At 38.4% G+C, this 27423-nt stretch overlaps 1 protein-coding gene across 1 annotated transcript in view; it reads right to left on the bottom strand.

Annotated features, from left to right (window-relative positions):
* The window catches only part of rgs3a (regulator of G protein signaling 3a), a 254786-nt gene extending 229087 nt beyond the window's left edge, over positions 1 to 25699 (bottom strand). The window contains exon 1 of the mRNA XM_030148618.1: positions 25388 to 25699. The gene's annotated coding sequence lies outside the window, so the exon portion shown is untranslated. The remainder of the gene's footprint in view (positions 1 to 25387) is intronic.
* Positions 25700 to 27423: the final 1724 nt, after the last annotated feature.

Raw genomic sequence — 27423 nt, 5'->3', positions numbered from 1 at the left:
GAATCAGTGTTGTAGATGATGATGGTGTTTCCACGTTCACTACGGAGCCTCTGAACATCCAAATAGGTCATATCTGATGACCATGAAAAGATGACAAACATTTTTTTTACCTCTGTTATTTACATGTATTGATAGGATTAGAGGATCAACAGGTATTAAACATCTGAATCAGTAGATGCTTTTGGTCGCCGGTGGCTGTTCAGGTCTTTATGGGCTAAGTTATTATTTGAAGGAATATAAAACCTACAATAAAATATTCTTAGTTAAAATGCAGTATGCATATAGGATATTTACAACTACAGCGAAAAACTATCTTCAAACTATGGGACATTGCATTTTTTTCCCCCCTTCTATAAAACCAGTTTAAACCCAGGGTCCAGATCTCCATCCCATAGTTGAAGCTGCCACGGTAACCTCAAGACTATTTTTTTTAATCTGTCACTTGTGAGTTTGAATCCTCCAGGGGGTCAGACATAAGAATGGCGCTAACCTGGATGGCATCGAGCCCAGGGAGAGGAGCCTTTTGTCTGGATAAGACATCAGTAACACAGGGCAGAGACGTGGAGCAGCTGGCAATGAGTAACATGACTGACATAAAAATGGGAGAAAAAAGAAAGGACAATGGGAGAGGGAAATCACGGACAGTGGGAAAAGCATACACAAGAGGACTGCAGGGAATGAGAAGAAAGAAATGGAGTGAGAAGAAAGAAATGGAGTGAGAAGAGGGCAGTAAGAAAGTGGGAAGAATAAAGAGAGACAATGAAATGAGAACAGAAAAGGAAGACATGCAAAAGAAATCTGTAAAGATGAAAAATATAAAGGTGTTGGCACTCTTCAATAGTCACAGCAGCCAGTGCCATTACAGATCTGCCAGACCATAAAAAGCACTTGACTCTGCCCAAGTCCCTCATTGCACCACTCACTCTTTTATCCCCATGTCACCTACAAACAAATAAACACTTGATGGAGAGGAAGTAAAAGCCAAAGAGGGGGGAGGAGGTAGAGTCCGTCTTAGTGTTTGAGTCTCTAATGACGGTGATGTAACTGAGGGTCAGTTCAACAGATGAGGCGACTGGACTAACACGAAATAACTGGAGTTTTGTACGTGGGACAAACACCTGTAACAGAGCGCATGCATAAAATTTTGATGTACAGGTCACAGCATTAGTAATTCATGTGATTTTAGGTGTGGAAAAGAACTGAACTCAAAAACTGAAAAACAAGTTCAGTGACTCATATGATGCAAAGAATAAATGTTGAGTAAAACATGGTCAACTATGGTGAGAGTGGATTGTGAATTTAACAGCTGAATCTTCTACACAGTGTCGAGTTGACGTTCAAGTTCGTCTTTTTAAATCAGAATGGATCTTCATCTTTGTACGCAACTACAATATACGAGTAGAAATTCATGTGTATCAAAGGTCATACTATATTTAACTCAACAGATACTCAGAGCCCAGACGTCCTCGAAGACAAATAGTCCACTCTTCCTTTCATGTTATCAAGCTGAACAAACCTCAAAATCCGACTTAGAATTTCCTCTGCACCAGTTGTTGGCTTGTTGAGAATTTATTTGACAGTTACAGTAGTTCTAACCCATCAGCTGGTGCCTGTCACTACCTGATCTATACAAAGATGATCTAACAAAGAGGACACAGTTCAATCTGGCTGGTTTCATTGTTGATGTAACCTGCAACTAATTAGCTTTTGCTTCAATCACAGTGGGAACATCTTATCAGTTTGCTGATGTCACAAAACATTCTCAAATTTATGACAGGTATTCTTGTGGTACAGGAGAGTGGATCTGTGTGATAGAAGACATTAGTAACATGTTTGGTTTGTTTGTTTACAAAGCTGAACCACAGACCAAACATGAACCATCTTTTTCTCTTCTTTCATTCATCTAAACCACAGTGTTGAGCTGCTGTAAATGGGCTTTGCCATTGTTACACCTAAAATATTACTTGTCTCACCAAACTATCATTATAATTAATTGTAATTGTAATTCACTAGTCAATGGATAAGATGTTAAAGATCAGTACAGAGGTCATCTGATTGTTATGGAACCAGTTGTTTATTCAGTGAACTGAGCCACTTCTCCCATCGGACTCCATTCACTCAGATCAGGCCCCAGCCTCCTTTCAAAAGGCCCTTTTCCACCAAAAGCCCAGGAACTTTATTACCAGGAACTTATTTGGGGTAAAAGAGTTCCTGGTAATTGCGTTTCCACCACACCTCAAAGTTCAGGGTAATTTATTCAAATCAGGTTGATGTATGAGGGAGCAGTAACAGAAACTGTAGTCCAGTTTTATCTCCATTCACAAACTAACCTCTAGCACAATAAAATGACACAGTACTGTAAGTGGACAGTTTGGGTTTAACGTTTTACTGGTTGTTGAATCACTTAATCCATCTGGAATACATTTTAAATGAAGTTAACCATCATAACATATCCTTAATTTGTATTTAAAAATGGTAGAACATGTATTTTCAACTTCTCATTCCTTAAACTCAATCACATCTAACTTTAAGTGTGATGGATGGTTTTTTTTCATTTCTGTTGTTTTATAGATATGGTCCAGGTTCAACCCTAAAGTCAGACAGATTTACTCAAATGACTGCATTTAATTCGACTGCATAGTACTTATACAAGTACTTACACTCTACTCATATTTTGATGCCTTATAAATGAACAGACAGTATTAGGTTAGTTTTTTTTTTTTAACTAAAAATTGAAACAAAACAAAAGGTGCAAAAAAAACAAAAAAAAAACAAGGTGCCTTGAGATTAAAAGGGAAATAAACATGTGTGAAAGGTTCTGGCTTCTGGACCAGTGTATGGACCAGCTGGCAAGCTAATCTTAGCTGACTTTGAAACCACATATAATTATTTAAAATATGTGGATTGGATTTTTTTTTTTTTTATCCTTTTGCTCATAACTGGAAAAAAAAAAAAAATGTAGTAAATACTGTTGAAAGGAAGCTATGTTTCCACATAAGTATAACGATTTGGGTTTTGACTATAGATCGGGGTGACAAGGCCGTAATAATAATAATAATAATAAGAAGAAGAAGATGACGAACAACAATAATAATAATAATAATAATAATAATAATATCAGATCAGATGTAATGTATCTTTGGTCTGTGCCTAAACCTTCCACCAAGTTTCTTGAAAATAAGTCTAGTAATTTTTGAATAAATTTTATGGATTAATGGACAAAGAGAAACAGGACGGATCACACAGTGGTATTTATATGAAGAATCCATATGAAATTAGTAAATTAATATACAGAGTGCCATTGTGTTCCCTCTACTCCTCTTGGTGTCTCTAGCTAGGGCCAGACTGGTCATTGGGAATACCAGGAATTTTCCTGGGTCAGTGGGCCAGTGAGAGAAAAAAACAAAAAAACAAATTGCTGTTGCCAATGCCTAGACGGCTCACAAGGTTGTGGCCAGTGGCCCACAACAGGGTGAGTATCGGCACGGTTGAATATAGTTTCCCTTGAATATGGTTTCCAGTGTTTTATAGGCTAGTTTCACAAGTGACAGGCCAGATAACTTTGGTCCTCGTGGGTGTGTCACACCCGTTTCCCCCTTTCACTTGGCGTCAGGGCTGTCTCGGCCAATCGCAGCCGAGAGCTATAGTCTCATTGTCTCTATCCATCAGTCGGGCATGTGACCGACAGATAAAAAATGTAGACGAAATGAAAAGGAGGTGCAGAAAAAATGAGAGTGAAAAAGAGGCCAGCAATGGTGGCAGATGCTGCCAAATGCCAAAAAACAACTGGAATGTTCTGCTGTACAGAACATGCAGCAAATCTGACATGAATAGCAGCATGTTCACAATTATGTGAATTATTATTATTATCATGATGTGTATTATTCTGTGTATTATTATTGTTATGTGTATTATTTATGGCAATGGCTGCTGCCGCAGTACTGTGGCACAAAATATTGGTTTGTCTATTGCCACAGAACCAATCAAATGTTAGCATTTGTACTAGAGCCAATCATGGATACTGTTACATGAACTCATTCGCCTCTTGTTGCCACAGTACTGTGGTGATATATGGCGTATACTTCAGTGTATTCTTTGTGCATTTTGCTACCACAGTACTGTGGCAATTGAAGGAAGAAACGACAAATTACTGATAGTATATAGTATAGAATAGGAATTATTGTTCTAAATGCTCTTTATATTGTTTTATGGTGTTCTTTGCTCTGTGCAGTCAGTGAGGATGAGGCTGGAGAAGTTGGGCAGAGCTACGTGTTAGATGCAGCAGTGTGCTGTGTGACTTCTCAGTTCTGTGTCAGTTGTGTATTGAGTGCTATGCTCCGAATTCTGCACTCTGAATGTTGTCCCAGTCGCTGATTTATATCAATGTCCAATTTTACCTACCGTCTCCCCATCCCCCCGGTTTGAAAATCTGAAGAAAAAAATATGCTACTTCGACCAGGAAGTGAACCTGAGACATCTGCATTGCAGCCCGACACTCTACCAACAGACCTAAAACTTCGCTGTCTCTAAGGTTGACCTATTTACTATCTGATTGTATTGGTACTTTTCAGGATGTAACAAGTTATCAGTCTAGACATGATATGACAAGGGTGTTGATTGAGTCTGTGGTAATAGGCAAACCGATATTTTGTGTCAAAGTACTGTGTCAGTAGCCACTCAAGTATTTGTTATTGTGTGGCTTTTTCATCTAGTAAATACTAACATTAAAAATATTAAACATTTGTTATAATCAAGACCTTGGGTGCAAGGATGTGTCACTATTCCTTCAATAATGTGTACATGCATATATTCAAGGATTTTCCAGAGACATAAATATGTGTTTTGGTAAAATATTATTGCTTTTGGGGGAAACTGGTGTTTTGTTAACATCTGTTAGAATTACACATGCGTATAGCCTGGGGTTTGTGTATCAAACATATACTGTAACTATTTTGTTGTGGCCTGATTTGTGTTACATGAACTTAAATAATATCAATGTTTTTTGGGACATGACATTTTTTTCAGCTGACCACTACCACCAAGAGGATGTTTTAAAGCAGGACTTAGCTTACTACCCAGACTCCTTTATGCAATGGTCAATTTCAAAGCAAGACAGGAGCAAAACAGGGAAGTAAATATCAGGCAGCAGAACAGGACTCAAGACATCCTATTAGAAACATACAGCGTGGTTTATGACATCCACATGCTATATTCATGTTTTCTACTGTCTACTGTTAATATAATTTTTTGCAGAGGACATGAGAAAAGGAACATATCTCATTCAATTAATAGTCTAAAACCCAAGTGCTGTTTCAGTTGCAACATCACCAGCCTTGAGAGTTCTTTTTGGAGAAAACATCAGTAAATGGAGGCCTAATCTCCAAGCTAAAACAGAAAACAGACATGTGCTTATGGGTGTTTTTACTGATAAAAGATCTTTAACAAAAGAACAAGATGTGGAGTGGGTACTACAGCCTCAAATGCAGACATTGTCTCTTCACTAATACACAGGAATGAGTATTTCTGCACAATTTTAGACAAAACATTTTGTGAAATGGATGCCAGATGTTAAATATTCCCAAATAATTCCCAGACAAGACAAGACAATTTAAGATAAGATAAGATAAGATAAGATAAGATAAGATAAGATAAGATAAGATAAGATAAGATAAGATAAGATAAGATAAGAACAAAGAACAAAATGCAGAAACACAGGCAGAACATTTGACATTGAATGTTCACAGGGCCTTTTACAATTCTGAAGTAGGGAATGAAGACAATGCTTTGGAATATTTCAGTCTAACCTGTCAAATTAATGCGCCGCTGTTTTCAAAGGTTTCTAAATCTAAAGCCTAAAAACTGCAAGGACTGTTATAAATGGATTTTTTTTTTCCTGTGGACACTCTGTGTATCAAAAATCCCACAACTAGTCATTTCACTTTTCCTTTGTCAACAATCTGTACAGAACAGCTTCTTCAGTCAAATTACAGGCATTTCTTGGTAAAGACAACATATTATACTAACAATTTTACGCATTTTAAGATTAAATTTTGCTACACATCTCAAATCACAAGTCACAAATCCTAACAATTTTCAACAAAAGCTTTTAAAGAATGGAAACTTATTTTATGTTACATTGCTTGCTTTTATTTCATGCAAAGAAATGTATAACAGTATGGGTTTACATGTATACTGTAATACTAAGTTCTACCTTGTAAATGAATGCACAGGTAATGCACTGTACATGCTCCATGCACACAGCTTAATCCCTGAGAGAAAAGCATTTTTTGCTGCTTGATTTACCTGCACACAACCTGCCTAAAGCTGAAAGCATTTCAGCCATGACACAATAGCTGCAATTAAATTTAATGTAGAGAGCAAGTATGGAGAGGTCTTTGTGGCCTAATTCTAGGCTGATTCACAATGCCACATGGAAGAAGACAACATGATGACTTTTGGGCATTCTGTAACTGGAACAGTAGTGATTGACGCATTTCATTTCCTGTTTGTCCTGAACATGGCACAGCAGCCAGAAAGGATTATGTCTGCTGTCTGTTGACTCAAAGCGTTGCATGATTGTCCCTGATATAGATTTGGAAAAAACAAAGAAAGGATATTCAGAAATAGTCCTAAAACTGGAATGGGATTTCATTTCATATCTAGAGTGTACTGTATGTGAACTTCAGTTACTAAATTCACTTTCAACCGTCACTGGTTATTACTGGTTATTATGAATATTATATTCATCTCTGTAAATAAATCATCCTAAATCCTTTAAATCTTACAAACTAAACTTTTAAGAGCCAAAAACAATGGCTTATCTAGTTAAGGCTGACCTGTAAACTCATTGCTCAAGGCACCAGTTTGAGTTGGATGAGGCTAAATTCATTTACTTAATTCAAATACAATCCTTAGTTTCCAAAGACAGTGTTTTACTTGCAGCATTGGTGCCTGCAGCCATATGTCCATACGGCCTGTGCATACCTCGTGTGTACTCAGTGAAATTTGAGAGAGAGAGAGAGGTAGGTAAGGTACCCCCCCCCCCCCCCATGCGTGCGGTCCGTGCATACCTCACAATTTCACTCTGCCTGACTTGACATCAAGACTGTTAAGTGTCTAACATACTGTTAAAGCCCCATGTCTATTTACAGTGGTGCATTTACAGCTGTGTGTTAACATACAGCAAATCATTTTAGCTTTCCCTGATATGGATAGTACAGGTAAAAACGTGACAGACCAAATACAAAGTCTGAAAATGTGAAACACCTCAGAAAAACGTATTATATCAGGAGAATCCATAGAGACCTTGTTTGGCAGTGGGGTGGTAGTTTGGTGCAGCGGGAAGTAACATTATGCCACCCTTAGGTAGCACCAAACATTGTTTTGTCTAATTCATTTAAGATTTGAAACTTTACGTGTCATTTTCATCCACCTCCTCTGCTCTTTATCATCAAGTGGAAAATGGCAGAATGACAATTGGATGTGTTTTATGAACTCATGGACAAAATTCTATCGAAGATTTATCCTGCCTTCACGTGCTAAGGGAATTACAATAAATACTAGTTATGAACTTGAAAATTGGACATGAAAATCCCCTCACATTGTATTTCCCACTGGATAACTGGGAAAAAATTTGGATCCACGAGTTGCCAAGATTAAAATAACCTTTGAACTTTTCAACATAGCAGAGAGCAATGAGGGATTCATCAATGGAACAATGTTTTTATTAACATTCTACTGCTGTTAGCTGATGACTTCACACATTTATAGCATACGCAATTTGGAAAAAAGTGTATGTACATTAGATAGTGTTTACAGAAATGAAAGTTAAAAAGTGACTACAAGAGAGTTTATTGTATTTCTCCAGTGCTAATTAATAACTACTGATATATGGTATGAAACTTATGCAGTTCAAGTAAAAAAATACTTTTGCACCATAGTGCTCTAAAGTCCCATGTGTTAAATATTGCAGATGCTGATAAGTTGATGTTGTGGCACATCCTTCTAATGCCAAATATCTGCAGAGCAAAGAAGCAGGATGGGAATTTACTTGTTTTCTACATGAGTGCATCCCTTATTATTGGCAGTCACACTCCCTTCAGGCGCACCCACTTAATTCCACCCACCTCCTGCAGGCTCAACATGCTTGCCCATCAGAAAATTAATTACATTTTACGTTCTGTCTGTGACGACTTTCAGCCATCTAGGTTCATTGCCACTGACCCAAGCACATGGAAGTGTCTTCACACTTCAGATTAAAGACAATTCTCTGAAGGAACACAGTCCGCAGAGACTTGTGAAACACACTGGATTGTGGAGATGGCAAAAAGAAAACCAGTATGACCCCCAAATGCACCTGTTCTATTACCTTCTTGTTCACAACATCATGCTCACTTTTCCACATTTGTAGGGGTGGGAATCTTTTACTATCTCACAATTCAATTTGATTCCGATTTTTGGGGCTACGATTCAATTCAAAATCGATTTTTGATTCAAAACAATTTAATTCATAATGATTTCTGCTTCAATCTATAAGTGTACAAAGGATCCTCATGATCTACTCCAGTCTGCTTTGCAAGACAGAATGACAAATGCAGACATTAAAATGTCTTTTTCACATTTATTAAGTTTTAAACATTTATCCATGCTTGGCAGAGAGTTTGGTGAGGCACAGCAGTGTGCGTTGGTTTGCTGCTGGTGGCTGACTTGGCACCATGTCCTTAAGCTCTGGGTGATGCCTGCTGACAGACTGATCTCATGAAATCGCATTGTATGTGATGCCAATTTATTGCATTTGGCGTGCTATACGAATGCATTTTCAATCTTTTGTGTGTTATTTAACACCATTTGATGGTGTGTCAATGCACTAGCCACAAATTGCGCTAATTGCACTAATCACGAACCCTAACCACTAATTGTGCTAGCTGCTAATCGCTAACCGCTAGCCCTACCTCCTCCAATAGTTTCCTTTGTTTTGGTGCTTACCGCACATGCATTCCAGAACCGGCTGCATGATGACGTCAGGACATCCCATGTACAAAGCAGAGGCAGACTGCAGGCGGATTTGTTTTATTTTTTAAAATCGATTTTGGGACATTTTAAATCGATTCTGAATTGTAGTAAATGAGAATCACGATTTTTATATGAATCGATTTTTTGGCACACCCCTATACATTTGGTAAAAATACATATCTTTTTCCTGGCAAATTGTCCGGTGCCTCTGGGGGAGGGGGGTGGGGGTGGGGGGGCTACTGATGTCAACTGAGGACATAGGTGGGCGGTGGAAGGAATACTCTGAGGAGCTCCTCAATCCCACCAACATGCATTCCGTGGAGGACATGGCGTTGAGAGACCAGGAGACGGATGATCAGTCTTTCAGTTGAGGTGGTTTGGGTATCTAGTGAGGATGCCTCCCAGATGCCTCCTTGGGGAGGTGTTTCGGGCGTGTCCATCCGGGAGGAGACCTCAGGGCCTACCGAGGACACGCTGGAGGGATTATGGCAAAATCCCAATTCACCCCTTGGCCCTACCCCTTACCCCTCCATTTTGCACGTTCAAATGAAGGGGTACGGTTGCCTCAATTATCGATGAGTCGGAGAGGAAGGGCTAAGGGGGAGGGCTGTATGGCCCTCAAAACAGAGAGACCACACTACAAACAGAGGGGTATGAGAAATCTGCCATAATTATATCTGAATCATCGGCAAGATGGAGGTAAACACAGCAAAAACGGAAGCAGTGTGATGAAAGAAACACACAAATGTATTTTCTTCGTAAACAACTTAATCATTTGATCAACCATTTAATGCCGTTTCAATGTGTTATAGATCGCATTTCTGCGGTTTGCAGTTGATAGCCATAAAAAGATGCCCAAAGTCCATGGAACAACTACCGTTACAGCTGCTGATGGCATGAAGAATTATTTCGGAAACAAAGTTGTCACATCTGCTTATAGCAGCATCGATGACTGCTGATGACATAACAGGTGTCGAAGGGTTGTTTCATTTCATAGGGGAATATTTCAACTCCTACCCCTTGCAACTCCATTTCAGGGGGTAGGGGTAAGGGGTAGGGCCAAGGGGTGAATTGGGATTGGGCCTGTATCTCTCGGCTGACCTGGAAACGCCTCGGGATTACCCCAGAAGAGCTGGTGGAAGTGGCTGGGGAGAGGACTTTCTGGCCCAGGGGTCTGCAACTTTTATTATCAAAAGAGCCATTTTGCCCCCTCTTCTGCCAAAAAAAATAGTCTGGAGCCATAAAAAATAACAGAGCTTATAAACTTTTAAAAGTTTGAATCTTTTTTTTACATTTTATCTGTTACAACCACTGAATACAACAAGCAGAAGTGCAGTGTGGAATGGATTCTGGAGTATGATTACTCTAAAAGTACACAGTAAAAGCATTTCATAGTATTTGTGCTAATGGTATATGAAGTACTAATACCAAAAATACCAAATTTATGAGGTACTTACTGGAAAAAAAAAAAAATTTATTCATCATTGAATTTAGTCTTAAAGCCTATTTTAGACGAAAACAAACACTTTTGAAGCTTGGAAGGGAATCTGGAGTATGATTACTTCAAAAGTACACAGTAAAAGTAGTTCATAGTACATGTGCTAATAGTATATGAAGTACTAATACCAAATATACCCAATTCATGAGGTACTTATAGGAAAAAATAATTTTATTCATCATTGAGTTTAGACTTAAAGCCTATTTCATACGAAAAAACACATGTAGCTTGGAAGGGAATCTGTTGTAGGATTACCCCAAAAGTACACAGTACTCATACAGTCACTCTATGAAAAGTATTGCTATTTATGGAAATCATTCTCTTCAAAACTCAACACTGCCTCCGCAGTTCCCAGTTGTACTGCTCCATATTCTCCGTCTGGGTTTACATCCGCAAGCTGGAAAACGGACAGAATTACATAATGTACTAAGGACGGACAGAACCCTTCATCTGTATCCGTCTGCGTCTTTCACGTAGAGCATAAATGAGCCCTTACTTTTGTTGTCCAGAAGGCACATTCGCTCCATGCAGCTCATCTACCGTAACTGTTGAATGAGTAGCGCACAAGAAAAACGCTAGCGGCTTGTGTTGACCATGCAGAGAATCACAGCTGGCTTGACCACAGTAAAGGGAGCCACTACAAGGAGGCTTAAGAGCCGCATGCGGCTCTGGAGCCGCAGGTGGCCTCCTCTGCTGTGGCTGCTGCCCCTGTGACCCGGACCCAGATAAGCAGAAAAAGATGGTATGGTACATATCTTTTTGTAACTAAATATATCTGCTGTTTATTATGTTTTCCATATTTTTTTTATTGTTCACTGCAAACATTAGATTTCATTCTCCTTATACATGAATAGAACTAGAAAAGCCCTCGGACAGCGCAGACCTCCGCCAAGGCAGGTCAGCCCCCACCAAAATGTAATCATTTGTTCCTTGTGTCAGTATCAACATTTCTTGAAAATTTCATCCAAATTCATCCATAACTTTGAGTTATCTTGCTAACAGACAAGCAAACAAACAAACAAACAGACTGACAGACAGCCCAACAGAGAGACAGACAGACAGACTGACTGACAAACCCCGATGAAAACATAGCCTTCACCGTTCCTTGGTGGAGGTACAAATGACTGTATTTAATAAGCTAAGTCTGGTCTGTTGCAGCAAAGGCAGTTTAGAGTGGTCAGTGTATGGAACTGCAGAAGGGAAAGTGGGGATATGCAAACTTCACCAAAAAAGGTCTTAAATGTCTGTGGTTATCAACCAGCATGCTCTTGTTTTGAGGTAACAGGGCAACTACATTACACCATGCAACAAACAGAAGTGACAACCATCTATTAAGCAGTTTTGACACACCCACACAAACTTGGGAAGTGTTCTAATTAGGAAAAATAAATTAAAGCACATGTATGTGGATATAAAAAAGCCTTTGTCAGACCCCAAATCCCAACTACATTTTTTAGATGTTTCTTTCAATGTATTTAACCCATTTAGACAAAAGATTCACAATGAGACAAAATTAGAGCAGCAGCTATTAACTAGTTTTGTAATCGATTAATCTATCAATTATTTTCTTTTTTAGTTTCTAAAAAAAACACCAGAATGTGAAAATATATCCTTTCCTTCTGCAGATTTGTTCTTTGACTTCAAATCAAAAAATACAATTTAAAGATTGATAACCTAATGTTGTTTCGTCCTTTTCCGTAGAGCTGCAGCTATTGATAATTTTTGTACTCACTTAATTTATCGATTATTTTCTTTGATTCAATTAAACTGTTATTTGAATAGGAGAACAAAAAAATTGTAAAAATGTGAAAAAGACATGTCTGAAAATGAAAAAAAAACTTGTCCTTTATTCAAGAACCAGCTGAAACAACAACCATAAAAATATAAAAGTAAAACTATATATAAAAAATATCTATATAGAAATAACAACAACAATAACAACAGTATAAATGCATATATGAAAATATCTATAGATATAAACAACAACAAACAAATCAAATGACATCTACAAACAATATGTGCATTGCAGTCTTCAACACATCTGGATCCAACTTATTAATAACTTAAGACGAAACTAACATACAACTGAAAAAAAAGACAACTTTTTTTTTTTTAATATTTGTGTGAAAGCTACAAAGTTTAAAGGAGTAAGTGATGGTTCCAATGTAGAAAAGTGAGGATCTAGAGCATGTCTTTTTGTTCTCATCTCTTCTGAGCTATGCCCAATGTTGTTTGTGTTGATCCTGGCATCATGTGCCTCACAATCAGGCTACGTTCAGACTGCAGACAAATGTGGCCCAAATCCGATTTTTTTGTCAATACGTGACCTGGATCCAATCTGTTAAAGACAGTTTGAACTGCACAAATCAGATTTTTTCAAATCCGATCCAGGCCACTTTCATATGTGATTGTAAATCCGATACGTATCTGATATTTGGCAATGCGACCTCAGTCTGAACCAGGTCACATTTATCCGACCTTTACGTCATTGAAATACAACAAACATCACAACTCAACATATAAAACTCAAAAGAGAAAACATATTTACTTCCATAAACACAGTGCATGCCTGTGTGGTCACGGATTACATCAGGACCTCTTTTGTGCATGTGGGTCTCTTCAGGGTCGCATTCAATTCATACTCAAAACTGATAGCAATCTGATTTCACCAAAAAATGTGAATTGTGCATCTAGACCTGTTGTCTGAATGTAGCCTAAGTGTCCATATGAAACACAACAGCGGAACCAATGTTTTGCAGCAGCGAAATTAAGGAAACAAAGCTAATATAATAATTATTTTAACTGTATTAATTGTTTCAGCTCTAGACGAAACAGTTTTACACCACTGCAGATCAAGGTTGCAGCAGTGTGAACTAGACACTCAGCTTTTCTCAAACTGCCTGATAACGTCATCAGCTACCAGGTCCAATCTCCACGGTGCTGTTTTTAGACAGTCACACTATATAGTGTTTTCTCTGCTTATTAGAGCTGACACCAGCAGTCACAGATACAGACACAGATAAACTTTATTTATCCCCAGAGTAAAACTCATTTTCCTCAGCTCAAGAAAATAAAACCAAACAAATAACAGCTTTAAACTAAGGACTTGCTGCACTGTCCATTTAAAATCAGAAATAAAGCTGTATTAAAAAGCTCACCATCACTGTCCTTTTGACCGCTTCAAATTTACACCTCATCATAAATCATTGGTCTGAACTGTTCTTAAGATGTTGTGGCATCTGGTGCTGCAGTTGCAGACTGTTATGACCCCTACGGTCACCACTAAATAAAGTATCCCAACAGTTTACAGGAATCCAAGGAAATTTAATACTCATCATGATTTGCTTTCATTTCCATATAATCACCTGAAAATACAGTATGATTGTGTTTTTATTACCTAGAATGAACAATTTCTGTGTACAGCGGGAGCTGGTCACCTTGTTGCATTTCCATTTCTACAGCAGCTAAGAACAGACTATTATCAGCAAGTGTGAGGGCAGAGTAGTGAGATGTGCAATTCCACCACTAGATGTCAATAAATATCACACACTGAACCTTTAACCTTAGATTAGTTATTATAATTTTAATACAATGATGATTAAACCTATAGCCACCATTCACAGCTCATTCGCATGTCTGTCTGGCTTCTGATTGGTCGAATCTATGAGCTGCTGCTCTTCTACATTCACTGAACACAATCCATGCAGAGAGCCTGGTACACATCAGCTGGCATTTGATAAAATGTCTTAAAAAAAGAAACCGTCAATCATACAAGTTTCCAAAGGTTAGGATAACCTAGGATGCATGAGGCTGTCACCAGGTGGCGCTAAAGGCAATATTACAAATAACAGCGATAAACACACGACTGAAGCAACAGTCAAACAACATCTGTTACGACTACAGCGGTATCCTCTAATTAGGACTAGGTAAAATATGAAATTATTTTGATTATTCAAGGTCTCTCTGAATATTAATAACTTAAATGAATAATAACTCTCTGAATATTGTGAAATTTGCACTTTTTTGACTGAGAAAAATTCTAAATCCCGCATGGGCTCTAAAATGGTGTGATGCAACGTCACTTTACAACAACAACCCCATTACAAACAGGTGTGATGTTGTCTCACAGTTAACACTGACCAGTTATTTGGCCTCTTCAGTCCACATGTATGGACTGAAGATACGTTGTAGGTTTTAATAGATGCACTGGGGCTCAGTCAGCTAACCAGTCATGTGAGCCAATTGTTTGCTGCATCACAGTGTATTCAAAACAAGTGTTCCCATCTCCCATTATGTGCAATAGCTGTATGAAAAATGGCAAAATCTGCATCAGGGGAACGTAAAAACATTTTTTTTTTTTTTTAAGTAGAACAAAAAAATTCTGATGTAATATTTTGAAATGTACATAAAATGTGTTTTATGAAAACAAAACTATTGACTGAAAAACATTTGTTACTGTCCTTACAATGAGCACGACAATCAGCATGAGAGTGCAGAATGAGAAATACTACAATAACCTTTTCTTATTCTTTTCTTTCCTATTTAACTATCTTCTGAAGCCTTTTGTCATATTGACACGTCCACTTTGACAGCGTCAAAGGAATGCAGCAACAGTACAGTAGCCAAACTTATAGTGTAACCCTTTGGGACAAATGCATCACTTCAGATCAAGAGGATATAAGCCTGGGGTCAACGTTACCCTTGAGAAGCATGAGATGCGTGACATTTCTGACTCATATTTACGAATAAAGTCTCACATGATCTCATACACACACACACACACACACACACACACACACACACAGCAAATGTTTAAGAGAGGAACTTAAAAACAAGCACACCAACCCCCTTCTGCATAAATTAATCACAAATCATACATTTTAATCTGCTGATATAAAGGCGCAGCATGCCATCTGGAAACCGCTGTGTGTGTCTGTGTACATGCATGTGTACAGTATGTACTGTATGTCTGCACCCACACTGGACCATTATGTAAAAAAAAAAAAAACGTAAAGCAAGTGTGCGCGCAATGGCAGATGACACACTTTTTTTCCCGGTGGGTGTTCTGCTATTTTTTGCTTTCATGCTCATACAGACCACCTCACGCACATTATAAGAAGGAAATGCATTAGCCATGGTGGAAAACACACACACGTACATGTCACCAAGGGTCAGCTATCTGTCAAAGCAACGCCAGATGAGGGCTTTTTTGACACGTCTTAATTTCACCATTAACAAATCCAAAGACATGGGGAAACCACATCTCATAATCTCATCATCTTTATTATTCCGCTGTGTCAAATAAACTCCCAAAGACACATTAATCATCACTCACTATCGCTTCTGCTACTGTTTAATAAACCACAAGATTACGCACTGTTTATCCCAACACTTTTTTTCTGCTGTTCTGAACATCTGGAGCAATTTGAAGAAACAGTCACACTGACCAAACTATTCTTTCTTTCTTTCCTTGGAACCAGATAGTGCAGAACGCAAAATGGTGCAAAATGTCAGTCTTCTGACTGGAACCACATCGTCCCCCGTACTGGCTTCCATTCACTGGCTTCCTGTCACTTACAGGATCCAATTTAAGATTTTATGGTATGTTTTGAGTCCCTGAATGGTTTGGCACCCTCTGCCGGCTCGGGGAACACAATCCTCAAATCATCTGATTTTAGATCTACCAAAAACCCATCTAAAGACTAAAAGCGACAGAGCTTCTTCTGTTCAGGTCAAAGGTTCTGGAACATTCTGCCCCAACAAACCATATGTGCACAGTCCACCGAGTGCTTTAAATCTCTTTTAAAGACACACCTATTTGCACTGGCTTTTAATACACGTGTGATTTTTTTATTTGTTTTATCCTCTTGTTGTGTTTTTAATCCAATTTAATCCTATTATTGTGAATCTGATTTTTATCAGTTTTAGCATATATCATATATATATTCTTATTTTTACTAGTTTTATCATATCTGGTATTTTTACCTATATCTTTGTACAGCACTTTGGACACTTTGCATTGTTTTTAATGTACTTTATGAATAAACTTGATCTTGACCTTGACCATAAAATGGGAGATTAAGAATATATTAAAATTATGGCCAATATACAGTATAGGGACTTTATTTAAAAGGGAACATCTAGTTTTTGTTTTGACTGAAATATGACATGAAACTACATCAGTTTAAACATGGCTCATATGAAACCTTAACCGTAACCTGAGAATGAGTCAGAGGTTTAATACAGTATAAGTTAGTGGTAAAAACACTCTTTAGAGATTTTTAGCTGCACATCAGTTCAAAAAGGTTTCTACCATCACTTTATATAATTAATAATAATAATTATAAATTTAAAAAGTTTGTTGAGCTTAAAACTTTCAGGTCAGATCCCTCCCCAGTTACTTCAGGTGTACCCCAGGGCTCCGTCCTGGGGCCCCTTCTATTCATCATTTACCTCCTCCCCCTCTGCAATATCTTCAGAAAATTTAACATCCATCTCCACTGCTTCGCAGATGACACCCAGCTCTACCTCTCCACCAAACCTTGTTCCACACTCCCGCCTTCCTCCCTCACCTCCTGCCTCTCTGAAATTAAATCCTGGTTCACCTCCAATTTCTTAAAACTCAATAGCGACAAAACAGAAATGCTCCTCATTGGCTCATAATCCACTCTTTCCAAAACCAACACCTTTTCCCTCACCATCGACAGCTCCTCAGTCTGCCCCTCCCCTCAGGTTAAGAGTCTGGGTGTCATCCTCGATGGCCTACTATCTTTCAAATCCCACATCAATAATGTCACCTGGTCTGCATATTTCACCGCCTCCGCCACTCACTCACCCCCCATACCACCTCTATTCTCATGCACAGTCTCGTAACCTCTGCCTCGACTACCGTAACTCCTTCCTATTCGGTCTTCCCCAAAAGTCCCTCCATAAACTGCAATTGGTCCATAACTCTACCGTCCGCATCATCACCAAAACCCCCTCCTACCACATCACCCCCATCCTCCATGAACTACAATGGTTCCCAGTCAAACAGAGAACTGAATTCAAACTCCTCCTGTACACATTTAAATCCATCCACAATCTTGCTCCTCAGTACCTGTCAGACCTCCTCCATATCACCACTCCAGCCCATTCCCTCAGGTCCTCCTCCTCCATCCAGCTCACTGTGCCCCCTGTCTGCCTCAGACACCATGGGAGGCCAAGCCTTCAGCCGCTCTGCTCCTCAGCTCTGGAACTCCCTCCCACCATCCATCCATAACAGTAATTCTCTCCCCACATTCAAATCCAGACTCAAAACTCACCTTTTCAGAATAGCCTACCCACCATAAGTTCTACTCTCCATTTTACATCTTCATTTCTAGATATAGTAATTATTCTTTTATCTGTTTATTTCTTTGTATTTTATGGATTGTCTGTTTTATCTTGTTGTACAGTGTCCTTGGGTGTCTTGAAAGGCGCTTATAAATAAAATTAAAAAAAAAAAAAAAAAGCTTCCTGAAAATCAACACTAATTGCCCCTGTCACTCATTATCTTGTAAATTTTGTTTGGCTGTCAGTCAGGCGCAGCATTTCAATTTCAGCCTCTCAATTCATGTTAAGCAAAGTTAAGATGGCAGCCTTTTTGTTGTAGACCTACAGTATAATTAACTGTCAACACTTAGTGGATAGAGTTTGTTATGAAAACTGGAAGCCATAAGAACATTCTGTCAAAGGCACAATGGGACCAGAGAGTAAAGGGAAACATTCAATTTTTTTCTAGTTTAACCCATTACAAAATGCATTTATTAATTATTTATACATTATACTGTATGTGCATTGTATCATTTGCAGTTTAGATGTACAAGATGTTGGATTCTGTTAAACCTTTTAACGTCGCACTTCATTCTCAAAGTTAGGGTTATGACCATCTTTGAGCCATGTTTAATCTGGTGTAGTTTTGGTTGTGTTTCAGCCACATGATAAACACAAAAAACATAACGTGCGCACACTTGAAAAACCTTGGCCTGACTTATCAGGCGCACTACTGCCACCCAGTGGCCTGACTTATCAGTGCATGCCAAAGTTTTTGGACAGACAGACGAGGGTAACTAGAATATGCTCTTGAAATGTAGTTTAATACATGCGTATTGGCCTTACACTTCTTTTGTTGAATCCCTAACAACCTTAAATTAGTCACTAGTGAATACGTTTTAGTACTTTCAAGTACTGTGAGGTAACACTGGTTTTACTGAAGGTATTGGTCTCATTTTCATCTGGAGGGCATTTTTACTCATCTCAGACAAAAATGGACAATGGATTTTATGTCAAGACCAGAGCTGCTATTATGGCTAAACAGGTGCATTTTCTGATTTGTTCAAGTTATTACTCTAATTGGGACAAAAAAAAAATGGGGAAAAAAATCCTTATACCATATCAATTTGCAATATCTGAAAAATTTTTGTTGCTGTAATGCCCCTGTTGTGTGTCTAGTCTGGTCTTGATCCCTCAAAGTCTGGTCTCTTCTCAGTTTATTTTGTCTTGACAACAGTGTGGTCTGATGGATGTTATTTAAGTTTAATGTTTAAGGTATATTTTATTTAGAAGTGAGGACAGTTTTCTCTCTACATATTTCCCAATCAAATCATGTTTTCTTCCCAATAGGTCAGGATGTTGCTACTTCATGCATGTGAAGGCTGCCAGCTTCCTAGTCCAACATAATTCTGCCTCTGGGGGGTTTTGGCCTGACACTGGCCTGTCTCTGAACTGGCTCAGGTCTCTGAACCAGGGATTAATCAGACACACTGATCCAAATGCTATGCCTCTGGGGAGAGTATGTGCACATTAACATGGCTAAATCTACCAGACGAGTAAAATACTTATTTCAATACAGGATATTTGACTTGAGGCTTTAATTGTTTAAGGATTTTGATATTCATTTTGTTTCACTAAGTGTAGTTGGTCCGCCTTTGGAGACTTGTACTGCTCAGTACCAGCTGGTCAACAAGTCCACTTTGAACCACTAACCTAGAGCTCGGAGATTCTTCCCATTTAAACGGAGCACACTACAATTCTCTAAAGCAGAACACACAAACAAACAAACATACTGACACAGACAACCAAATCCAGCTACTCCCAATTACAGAAACAGGGGGGTTTGTGAACAGAAGTCTATAAAATTTGCCTTCCCAAAATAAGTAACCTCTTAACATCCTCCAGGTCGCCGAGTCATGTTTAAAATAGTTTGGGTTATGTTTCAGCCACAAAAACTAGAACATGGCCATTTTAAATTAACCCATAAAGACCCAAACATCCATTGCCAACCAAAAGCATCTACTGATCTAAAATGTTTAATAAGTGGTGATCCACTAATCTTATCGATACATGTAAATAATTGAGGTAAAATGTAGTTTCTCAGCTTTCAATCCTCATCAGATATGACCCATTTGGACATTCAGAGTCTCCGTAGTGAATGTGGAAACACCGTCATCTTCCATAACATTGATTCACCAGTAAAACCCATGGAGCTTGATAAACGACAGTGGATTGAGACACTTGTTTTTATGTTCAGTTAATGCTATATTTTGATAAATTATTAATTTTCTATTAACTTTAATGAACATCTATATGATGAGTAAATTAGATATAGGAATGATTTTAACTGAAAAATACAAACTGCAGAGGACAATATTAAAATAAATGGTGACAAATCACTTGGGAAAGAAAAAAAAAAAAATTAGAAGCTGTGACAAAATAGTTCTGTGTTTTTCAGGATTGTATATCCTTACACTTACAAACTTATGAGCCTAACCTTAAAAAAAAAATGTGGCTACTGACACAGTACTGTGGCACGAAATATTGGTTTGTCTATTACCACAGAGCCAATCAGTGCCCTTGTTATATCATGTGTAGGTTGGTAACTTGCCACATCCCAAAAAGTACAAAGGCAATCAGATAGCAAAAAGGTCAGACTTAAACGCAGCAGAGGTTTAGTTCAGTCAGTAAGGCTTCAGACTGCAATGCGGAAGACTCAGGTTAGATTGATTCCTGGTCAAAGCAGCAACTTTTTTTTTTATGCAGGGGGGGGGCAAGGGTGACAATAGGTAAAATCCTACATTGATATAAATCAGCCACTGGGACAATGTTCAGAGTGCAGAATTCGGACCACAGCACTCAATACACAACTGACACAGAACTGAGAAGTCACACAGCACACTGCTGCATCTAACATGTAGCTCCACCCACCTGCTCCAGCCTCAATCTCACTGACTGCACAGAGCAAAGAACACAGAAAAATAACATGAAGAGCATTTAGAACAATAATTCCTATTCTATACTATATACTGTCACTAATTTGTCGTTTCTTCCATCATTTGCCATAGTACTGTGGTAGCAAAATGAACAAAAGAATGCACTGAAGTATATGCCATATATCACTACAGTACTGTGGCAACAAGAGACGAATGAGTTCATGGAACAGTATCCATGATTGGGTCTAGTACAAATGCTAACATTTGATTGGTTCTGTGGCAATAGACAAACCGATATTTCATGCCACAGTACTGTGGCAGTAGCCATTGCTTAAAACAAAATCTCTGCTGAAGTACATAGTCAAAAGGTGCATCAGGGAATGGTTCAGTCTCTCCAACCATCATCACTGATATGTGTACAGTGTCAAACTGTTAACATAAACTGCAAAGTCAAAAAACAAGTCACCACTAGGTTCTGACTAAGCAAAAAGTTCAGATGCTTCCATTGAATAAGATGTGGTTAATACTTGTCAGCTGTAACGACTTCTTTAACTCCAACTGTTGACTCTCATTTCTTGAACAACCATCAGTTTGATAGAGAGCATAAAGATTCTCCCATCATGCCTAGTAACTACAGTATAGTAATGGGAAGTCCGATTCTTTAGGTTCCCCCATCTGTTGAGAATCAATTCCGAATTGATTCATTTGATTTGCCAATTTAAAAAAACATCTAACAGGTGTTGATCACAAACTGGCGGTGCCAAACTGCCAAGTATATGCCTCCACCACAACACCACTTGACAAGCAGAAGTGGCAATAGGTCTAACCCTTCATACTGTCTTTTCTGTCCATCTATGAATAAAGTAATTACAAAATTATGGTACTACTTTGTCAATAGTCAATTCTTTCTTTCTATCTATCTATCTATCTATCTATCTATCTATCTATCTATCTATCTATCTATCTATCTATCTATCTATCTATCTATCTATCTATCTATCTATCTATCTATCTATCTATCTTATGTTGTTTAAAACAACATTGCGCTCTGTGTGTAATTGAATTTTATTAGTGTTCTTTCAGGCAATTAAAATTTACCAATTTAAACATTACAAAAATAGTGGACTTCAGATTTCCTCATTCACCTTGTTTGTTCATGATCTAATATGGCTTCTGTTCTGTCTTCTTACGGTAGAGGTATCTAGTCTCGTTCACCAGTTAAATAGACTCAGCTATTTGCAAAGCAATTCAGTGAGTCATCAATTTGTGAACGATTCAGCAAGTCGTCGATTCATGAACAACTCAGTGAGTCATCGATTTGTGAACAATTCAGCCAATTCAGTGATTTGTGAATGATTCAGCGAGTCAGTGATTCGTGAACGATTCAGAATTGATTCAGCAACTCAGCTCTACTCAGCTCCTCTTTCATTCAGTGGTTCACTACCTCAGCTCAGTCTGTCCATCACCGGCAGCAACTAGTCTCGCAATACAATCAGAGATCTTGCCGTGGAGACAACCTGCTGCATGGTGCATCACACAGTACTTCCCCCTCCGACTTAATGAGTAATTCTGACTCATTTATATGATAATAAACAAAATGTTTGCAAAGTGCAAAGGTTCAATTGCATTCATGAATCGATTCTCATTCATTTAAATGAATCAATTCTTTTGAACGATTCGTTCATGAATCACCCATCACTACTACAGTACAAGCCTGTGGGGACAGTGTGATGACCTGGGCTTGGTTCAGTTGGTCACATCTAGGGTCAATAATATGCGTCCAAAAAAATAAGGTCCGCTGACTACCTGAATATATTGTAAGTGCAGGTTTTATCCCCCAATCAGTGGATTCTTTTCTTCCTAGATGACACAGGCATATTCCAAGTTGCCAGTGTCAGGATTCACTAGGCTGAAATTGTGAAAGAGTGACTCAGGGAACAGACATCACTTTCACACATGGATGGACCACCACAGACTCCAGACGTGAACCCCATTGAGAATCATAGGGATGTGATAGAGATGATTTTATGAAGTGGTCCAACTCTCCCATTCCCAATACAAGGGCTTAGAGGATATTGCATAAAGCATATTAATTCTCCCATCAGTGCCCTTGACTGAGGCACTGATGAAGATCTGGAGTTGGTCCCCCAAACTTCTTGAATGGCAGCTCACTGCTCCTAATGTGCTCATCGCTAATGCTTGGTGTTGTGTGTATTAGGTAAAATGCAGAGATACAATTTCTCTACAAGGATAATAAACTAAGTTCAACATTTTTTAACCTTTAATGAACTGATCACAATAATGTGACAGTGAATGTGTGCTGTATAAAGAGTTAAATGCAGGCAGATGGAATTTTAAAGAGTGACTTTTTTTGTCTGGGCAGTATACATACACACTCAACTTACTGAAATCATCCCCCCCCAAAAAAGCATGAATTGAAAAGTTATCATGGTGCAATCATAAATGTTTTTTTTTTTTTCTCCAGTTAACGTGGACATTTTCCAGATTTTCTAAGATTTTCTATTGTACCATCCCTCGAGTTAACAAGGGAAAGAAATTCCACTAATAAAAAATATAAAAAATAGATAACAATAATAATAATAATAATAATAATAATAATAATAATAATAATATTTTTTCATACAAAAACATTATTGGGTGATAGAAAGGAATAGAAAATATTGTACAAGCCAATGTATTATGTTTGGTTTTGTTTGTTTTTTTATTGATTACTTTCTTGGCTCATGTTATTGGGACATTTGTGGACAGTTTCTTGACTGGATGGTTGAAGGATTTAGGCCGCTCATTTGTATAATATATGTTGCAAGTGACACTAGACACACATACGTGATGAAGGTCAGACTCTATAGTAAAATATTTACAAGAATTGAGACACCGTGCAGGAGCTTTTTCTTGTCACCTTCCCAAAAAAGGAAATTTACCATTAGTTGGTCATTACACATTTACCCACACAATCCCATGTCATTACATTAATAATATACCAGTGAAGGACACTGTACCTAAAAAATAAGGTTGAGGAGGTTCTGCAAAATTTGTTGTTCTTGTGGAAAAACTAAGTATGATGCGAAGTTTGAACAGAGGCATGACATGATGAATTATCCTCGAATCCAGATGTGTGAGTATACACAGAGACTGCCAAGTTCCCCTGATATTTCTCCATGCCCCTTAATGACACATTGAATATACTATATATCAGGAGGTCTGGAAGCTAGCGATACAGGAAACAAATTGTTTAGTAAAAACCATTAGCATTCTGTCACAGCACTGGGTTACCACAAAGGTGGACTGAGGACTTGAACACAATTGGTGATGTTGCCAAAGTGAATAAGAAATAGATGCGACTGAGCAAAGCAGACACTGAAGAGGATTTAAACACAGATAAAAATGGAGGAGGAAAATATGAAGTAAAAAAAGTCGGATATTCAGAAACTTGACAATAATCGCAGGAACACAGACACATTAAACAGAGACAGAGGCAGGCCACGGATATGCACAGTGACACGAAGTAGATTTTGGTCATTGCCTTGTTAAAGCATGCATGATGCAACCGTGCTGCTTCCATGGCCTACATTCAGCCAGCTGGCAACACAGAAGTGCATGCATGAGCATTCATCCAGCCCCCCTACCCCCACCTCCCCACTTATACTCAAACAAACAAACATGGATCAGATGAGACAGTAGTGGGCCAGTGTTGCCACTGGGAGACATGAAAACAAACTAAATCCATTAATACAGGCGAGAGTGCAGTTTCTGCTTTTTTTTCCCATGACATCCTGTGAAATTAATCAAACTTCCTTTGTTACTTTCTTTGTCCGAGCAGCCGTATTGCAACATCTGTGCTGCAGTGAAATACAGTGTATTCCACCTTATCGTCCCGTGGCTACAACAACTGCTTTGCTTTCATAACCCTTGCGTAAAAGTCAGGGTCCTGTTGTGCATGCCTTGTAATAGTTTCCTGCTGGCTGACTCTTCTCCATTCTGATAACCCCCTTGTCCCAGTTCTATCCACAGAAGCATAAAACTAATTTTAAAGTTGCATGAGGCAGATTAGCCTAGTTCAGCCAAGCAGTGTAAATTGGGATGGGTTAGCTAATGTCTTCTGATATCAACGTCATTCTCATAACCCAGAATGGAACTAAGTGAGTTGATGTCACTGAGAATAGGCAGGTGCAAAACTGCATGTCACTGTTGTGGAATATTTATGTCTGTATAAACACTGTGCACAAAAAGATAGGGTCACACTGTAAGTAATCCACTGAATGGATAAGCTAAGCTCCTTATGGGGTCCTCCATGGAAAGCAATTGAAACCAATTTAGCTCCGCATGAGGAAATTTGATTGAAATTGACAGATAAGCAGCACATGCTTAAAGTAACAAAGACAGTTGGCAGTCATAAAGACAGAGATGAAACAAGGGAAGATTAAATTAAAGAAGGGAGAAACTAAAATGAAACAGTAGAGAAAGAGCAGCAGACAAGAGGGAGGCAGTGGAAAGCAATTTTAAGCAACACCCTGAGAAGAAAACAACTTAACTTCAGTCCATGTTAATACTCTAAACTGCAACATGCAACTTTCAGGATATGTGCAAGGAGTCCAGTACAGCATGGTAGCACAAACACAGTACTCACCTAGTCTAGGCTGCCCTTATGGCTGGCACAGGGTAGAATAAGTCCAGCACAAACACACGCCACCATCACCAACGTTAAAGTACCAGTGAGTGCACACATAAGTAGAAAGACAAGGAGCGCATGCACTCGAAGGTGGAGAGAAGCTGAACTAATGTGTCAGTGTGTGAGGGTGTGTGTGGAAGGGTGTGTGTGTGTGTGTGTGTGTGTGTGTGTATGTGTGTGTATGTGAGTAAGAGTGAGTTAGGTGGGTGTGTGTGAGTGTTTGAGTGGGGAGATCCTCTCCAGCGACGGACTGTACGGGGCAGAGCTCTGTCTGTGTGTCTGTGTTTGTGTGACGTGTCAGGGTTTCATCCAGACCCCTCCCTCCCTCCCTCCTCTGCTCGCTCTCTCTCGCTCTGTCTGTCTTTCCCTCAATTGCTCTCCTCAATCCCTGTATCTTTCCTTAATCCCTCCCTTTCCCCCCACCGCCATGAGCATCCCCCGTTGCCCCACCTCTCGACCCACAGACTGATAAAGGCTTTCAGGTGCGAGTCAAACACACTCCACACACGTGACTACATCTACATCTCATGTCCCATTGGAATTTAGCTGCAGTTGTGTCCCAAAGACTTGCCATACTTTGGTTTATTTATAGGTTTCTGCGTCATTTTAATCACTGTGAGAAATGAAATATGTGATTTTACTTACTTATTTAGTTATTTATTGCAGTTTTGATTACACAGAATTTAATGGATTTTATTCTATACCTTTTCAACCCATAAAGACCCTATACTATTTTTTGCAGTGACTTCCAAATAATTTCTCTCTACATTTAACTATTACCAAGTAATTTATCACCATTTATCATAATATTATCCTCTGCATTTTTTTCAGCGAAAATAAGGTATTTTCATAATTTTATTTATTGAAGCTCAGTAAATTCACAGGTTGAATATCCAAACAGAGAAAATTGAAGGAAACATGACTTTTTCAGCAAAATATATCTTTAAATCTACATAAAAACAAACGTCTACAACCACTGTCATTTGTCAAACTACATGAATCAATGTTGCAGAAGATAATGATGTTTCCATGTTTGCTATAAAGACTGTTTAAGATAGTAATTAAACATTTTAGATCAATAGATGCTTTTGGGTCTTAAAGGCTTAATATGAAACACTGATCATCATTTGACAAGACAAATGTCACTATGACACCTGACTTGGTGTTCATACATAATCTACACATGTTGTGTATATGCCTTTGACCTGACCTTTAAAGGGTTTGTTCATACTTGTGTACAGCAAGTACAATTTAAGCTGGCTCTACTTACAGAAATGGAATGGAATATTCAGTATTATGTTTTCATTAATCTATCAATTGTACATAAATAGGAATCAAACCAGGAACACAAACACTGGTTCAAGCAAGGGAATTGCATGTTTTTTGTGCTATTCAATTGATTGCAATGCTGCAGTTTCAACCATAGATGTCACTAAATATCACACACTGAACCTCTACAAATTTGTCAAACTTCTTATAAATCAGCTAAATAAACTCCTATTTCAAGATACATATGCATGACAAAGAATCCAACAAACTGAGACACCAACTTTGGATAATTATCACAGTGAAGTACACAGGTAGTACAGACTGACAATACATTTAGATACAGTCCAGTACATTTCTTGTCCACTATTTTGTTTTGATTAGTTGTTCTTGTTTTACCATAACTGGTTTGCTGGGGTAGTTTTTATGTTACTTTTCTTTTGTTTTTCTATGAGAAGCATCTGTAGCAGATTCATGACCTTGTTCCTAATGTGAATTGGGAAGCAAGTTGCATCTATTGTTTTGACAGTGGAAGCGTCAATAAAAAATATACATAGCTGTACCAATTCATCATGTATTTTTGTCCTGGGGAGATGACCCACATCACTTTTGGGTCTCAAGGTGAAACGAGAACTCTGGTTTATTGGATAAAAAACTGAATGTTAGCTTTACATGTCTGTACTCTCCATTATGTTGGTACATTTTTGTTGGGTTTATTAAACAATAAA

This window comes from Sphaeramia orbicularis, chromosome 12 (assembly GCF_902148855.1).
Source record: "Sphaeramia orbicularis chromosome 12, fSphaOr1.1, whole genome shotgun sequence".
In the NCBI taxonomy this organism is placed as follows: Eukaryota; Metazoa; Chordata; class Actinopteri; order Kurtiformes; family Apogonidae; genus Sphaeramia; species Sphaeramia orbicularis.
The sequence above is the reverse complement of the archived record's forward strand: the minus strand, read 5'-3'. Positions and strand labels throughout refer to the sequence as shown.